This window comes from Lupinus angustifolius, chromosome LG15, assembly GCF_001865875.1.
Source record: "Lupinus angustifolius cultivar Tanjil chromosome LG15, LupAngTanjil_v1.0, whole genome shotgun sequence".
Lineage (NCBI taxonomy): Eukaryota > Viridiplantae > Streptophyta > Magnoliopsida > Fabales > Fabaceae > Lupinus > Lupinus angustifolius.
This window is the reverse complement of record NC_032023.1, coordinates 11,625,721-11,631,498: the sequence shown is the minus strand read 5'-3', so window position 1 is coordinate 11,631,498 and position 5,778 is coordinate 11,625,721.

Below are 5,778 nucleotides of genomic sequence, written 5' to 3'. Positions count from 1 at the left end.
CTTGGGTATTAAGAAAGCTTGTACTTAATCAATTGCCTGTTTGTTTGGATTAAGTACAACAATATTTCTTATACCGATTTATGTTATGTTTATATGTGCAAATACCATGTTTACTCTTGAATTATAATGTTTGAATGATTATTATGGGAATGATATGTATGTGATAATTGTTAAATTCAAGGTTTAAAAACATGTGATATAAATGAGAAATATTTTCCTTGAGAAAAGTAGTTAAAATGATATTCATGCTCTTCTCGCTTGAGCAAGACAGATCTCGCTTGAGCTAAAATAGGCACCTAGAGAACTGATTGTTTTCTCGCTTAAGCGAGACAGCTCTCGCTTAAGCCACAAATGCCTCAAAATGGATGTTCCCTCGCTTGAGCAAGTTAGCTCTCGCTTGAGCAAGAGAGCTCCATACAGACATGACCTTTTTTTAAGTCATCTGAACAATAACTCTTATATATACGAGAGCCAAATGGAATGTTTGTCATCAAGAAGTTGTAAAGGTGAATAACTATATGAAATTCTTGAAATTAATAAAAGTAAGGAATTTCTTTGTCAAAGGCGAGGCTCGAGGGTGTGATATTATACCCACGCAGCGAGATCGTTTGGCCATAAGAGGCTTGGCTATAGGAGTTGTCCAGGATGATTCAGCGATGGTTCGTAGTGGTGTTGAGAAGTATTATGTTGTGCCCATGCAGCAAGATCGTCTAACCGTAAGAGGCTTAGCTTGAGAGTCGTCTAGGATAATTCAGCGACGGTTCGTAATTGTGGCGAAATTATTCTATTTTTGTTTATATGTTAAGATCGGGACCCACTAGAAGCATTCCCTACGGGAGATGTCTTAGCCCCGAGATGTTGAGACGGACGGCGTTGATGGTGGTGATTCGTCAGCAAAGTCTTGAGGGAGAGTCTAGGTGAGACGAGTCTAATGTATTCCTGGATGAGGTATTCTGTTGGATCAGACAATGCTCACAGCACAAACTAGACGATCTTTGACAATCCCTCTTTGCAATCAGGATCGATGAGAGGGATGCCCAAAAAGTATTTGATACGACACCGTCCTAAAATGGACAGTTCCGTTGGAACAGATTGATCATATATCCTTGCGAGGAAAAATTTTGGTGCGATCAAATCGGCTTGTTATGGGAACTGTACTCTCGGTTATTTCTGAATAGTTATTGGGAGGATAAAGGAGTAAGGATGGTTGACTCATGCATACCATTGCATACATGATATTTTTCGATATTGATTCTAAATTCTCGAGTTTTATACTTCAGTCATCGTTATTATATGCTGGTATGATCACATGATATATATGTCCTCGTGTGTTGTCTTGGTGTATTATTCCGTGTAATTTCACGATGTCAATGACAATTTTTTCATAGATGTTTTACTCCCTCTCTTTTCTTCTAGTGTATTTGTACGCATGTTCAGATGGACCCATCAACACTGATCTGAGGTTATTGCTTCACTATGTCCCAGGAGGGGACATGGAGTATTGAGGGTAATCGACACACTTACACAGGTCCTTGCGACATGGAGCTGGATTGGGTAAGCAATGGCTCAGTTCTGCATCGTCCACCTTACTACGCAGTTCGGGAGGCATCATTCACTTTGCCTGACCGAAGACCTGCAACCGCCGGACTTTCTGTACCGGCTGAAGCTCGAGGCGTACCAGAAGTTGTTAGGACCTGGCCCCAAACAGGATTCTCATCACGAGGATCATCGCCAAGAGAAACAGACGCAGTCATGCCAAGGGGGTACACCCCGGACCCCTCGATGGATTGGGGAGCGGATGAACTGGAGGAGGAGGAAGACAATAGCGACTGTGTAGAGCTTATCTGCATAGAAGATTCAGTTGAGGTCATTGAGATCTCTTCTGACTCGGAGGTGGAGGAAGACCCTAGCGAGGCTTCCAGTGCACCTCCGGTTTAGGAGGTTTCTCTTTTGTTTTGTTGTGATGATTGTGTGATGTACTTTTTGTAATGCCAATGCCCTGGCATTATTTACTTTGTATTTTCAGTTTTTTTATTTGTGGCGATGATTAGATTTCGCTCTGTAAATAATTCTGTATTTATTCAAGAATTTTATGAATGAAAAGTATTCAAAAATGAATTGTGTTCATTTAATTATCTTCAATGTATTAAGAATTTTATTTCCGCAAGGTTTGAAAATGTGACGTCTAGAAAATGGAAAAAGGTAAAAGTGAAAATGATTTGTAAGTTATAGGTTACATAAAAAAAAATTTACCCATTTTTCTAAGAGATTAAGTATATTAAATATGAAATGATTTTCGGGGTGTTACAATTGCATACAGAAACACCAAATCACAACTAAAGTTATACTTATATATTTACATTGTAATGTTACATAAACATATATTACATACACCAAATCATATACATTACATTGAACATTAATTGAATTCCCTAAGCTACAATTTGTGCAAAAATCTACATCTATTTGCCAACAAAACTAAGTACAAACTTTGACCAATGTTCTCTAATCTGGTTGACTTGGTCATCTGTATATGATTTCCCAACAAACTTGATTTCATTAGTGGGCCATTTTTGAATGATCTCTTTCATGAATTTCAGTATGTAATAGTCACAATCTACCTCATTTAGTTGGCAATGAGTCTACAATTAAAATGAAGTAAATAAATAAGTATAACATTAGTTGAAATATGAATACACTACACATATAATTGTTTGAGATTATTTGTGTCAAATATGAGTCCACTTGATTTTGTGTTGTGATACCATTTTTCTAGAATGATTATAGCCTCTGTAAACTCTCACCGCACTAACACTACGCCAGAACAGCAAAACAATGGCGCTTAAAATTGTTATTTAACAACGCTTTTGTGGTGCTTTCTATATAAGCGTAGTAGTGCACAAGGTTATATTCAACAATGTTTTTTGTAGCGCTATAGAAAGTAGACATTTAACAGCGCTCACTGAAGCAAGCGTTGTTAAATGTCTACTTTCTAAATAAGACAATATCTCTCCCATACATTCTATCAAACATATGACAAACATGTCCAACTCCACCACGTTTATAATAGATTTGTTAAATCACCAACGACTTCAACCTTAACATATTCCAATATTATAAAATAACATAGGAGTAATGAGATCTTACACAAATTGTTCATTTATTCCCCTCCAATGTTCACCATAGCCAACAACCTAGAACACCATAGCGGCATAACTTCACAACAAATAAAGATCACACTATTAGTGAATAGAGAAATAAATGAGCTAAAATAAGATAACGATTTACCTTATGTTTGAAGAGAAAACCAAAAACCGATAACTTTACCATAGCTGCATAACTTCACAACAAATAAAAATCACACTATTAGTGAAGATAGAAATAAATGAGCTAAAATAAGATAATGATTTACCTTATGCTTGAAGAGAAAAACCAAAAATCGATAACTTGCTTGAAGAAATAAACTAAAAACAAAAGAGAAAAAAAATATAACTTATGGAGAAGAAGAAAAGTAAGAGAAATAATAAACTGAGTGATATGTATTATTGTGTGAGGTTTTGTTTTTGAATTTGAAAATATTACTGCTCACTAAAACAAGCCATTAACAGCGTTTATTAAAGAAGTGATGTCAAATATATGAACACCTTTCACAGCGCTTTCTTCAATAAGTGTTGTTAAAGATAACACCTTTAACAGCGTTTATTGAATAAGTGTTGTTAAATATATGAAATATGACCTTTAACAGCGGTTCCTTCAATAAGCACTGTTAAAGATAACATCTTTAACATCACTTCCTTCAACAAGCGTTGTTAAAGATAACACTTTTAACTGCGCTTATTGAAGAAGTGATGTCAAATATATGAAGTATGACCTTTAACAGCGCTTGCTTCAATAAGTGATGTTAAAGATAACACCTTTAACATCGTTTGCTTCAATAAGCGCTGTTAATTCTCTTACGTCTTACATTTAACAGTGTTGAACACATAAGCGATGTTGAATGAGCATTATTAAATACCAATTCTGGCGTAGTGTAAACAATAGAAAATGTACTTAATTATGAAACAACTAGGAAAATGAAAGTGTAACTAAAAGTTTAAATGAGTAATCCATTACTTAGAAAATAATTATTTCATAGCGGGGTACTTGTCTGGATCACCATGTGTCAATGAGTCAAAGTAATATATTTCTTCATTGACCCCATTGATGGCAACCAAAAGCCAATGTTGCCTAACAAAACATATGTACATGGTTAGAAAATGTTAAGCACAACAAACATACTAAAGACAGAAATATAAAAGACAATTAAAATGCTCACCCAATATTAAAAGGTGCAAAAAATAAATATGAAGCTTCTTTACGAATGAGGAAAGTATCTGCAATTCATTTTTCTATTCCTATCTTATTTTTGTCACTTAACACCAAAGCTGTAACGTCTGGGATATGAACATCACCCTCTTCTTATTTACCGAAACAAAATTTTCAAATAAGTACCTATATATATATCACAAATGTTAGTTAATTATGACACACCGCCATGCAAAAGTGAGAAGTTAAGAAAACATAATTTACCTCATATATACACATATAGCAGTTGCACCTATCCATTCATGTTTATTAACATCCTCGACTTCATTAATGCTAACGTATTCTTCAGCATCAATCTTGAAGACTTCCTTGGGAATTGATATACTTATTATATCATCTCCCAACTTCTATACATGCTCAAACAGCTGAGTACAGTAGTTAGTAGTCTTCTTGGAGCTCACATCCCTAGTAGATGGCTTTGAGCTCATATCTCTGGTATATGGCATTGAGCTCACATCCCCCGAAGATGGCTTAGTCTTTTGGCCAAGTCACAAAAGTGCTTATAGCCCCTCCAACTATGAAGATTTCCTCATCGAGAGGAATTGATAGCAACACATTATCATCGATTGTAACGTCAATCGAGACCTTCACATGATGGCGTGGGATATGTGCATTATGCAGCATAGCATCAACCGACTTGTGCACTTTCCCAACACTCACTACTCAACTAGTTGGGGTATCCAGGAAAAGTTTGCAAGAACTGATTCCATGTATGTTAGTTAAAACGTATAATTAGTTTACGACTATAAACTAAATGGCAAATAAATCAAAATAAGTTAACTAAATTACCTCAGGAATGAGAATCATAATGGGAATTTTGTAAGGTGCAGGTGTGCAACTCTCATTGATGGTTGAAGGAATAGTTCAGCATCACTAGCTAGAGCTTCCTTCACCTTCATTGATTGCTAAAATTCGTTGAACTGTTGCATGAGGCCATCCAATTGATTTTGAACCTGACTCATTTGGCTTTGGTTGCACAATTTTGTGGGTTACAAATGTTCGCTGGCTAACCCCAAATCTTGCACCTCGGATACGGTCAGGGTAGATATGTAGTCCTAGTGCCTTATCAAGTGTTATGCGACTATCTGGTTGTGCCTCCTTTTCTTTTAGGGCAACCTGACAAATCAAGAAAAAATATAATGTTAATTAATCACATTTTGATAAATAAAGTATGGAAATTAAGTATAATTAAAAAATGAGCACTTACAACACGTCTTGCTACTTCTTGAACTTATTCATTGTCGATGACATCATCCTTGTTCTTATGCGCATCCACCCATAGAACATCGAGTTCTACTCCATGTGGAGTCATATGTGTATCACTTTTGTTGTCCAACTGTTAAAACATAACCAATAATAATGTAATTAGATATATATGCATACAAAACATAACCAATAATATACTTACAAATT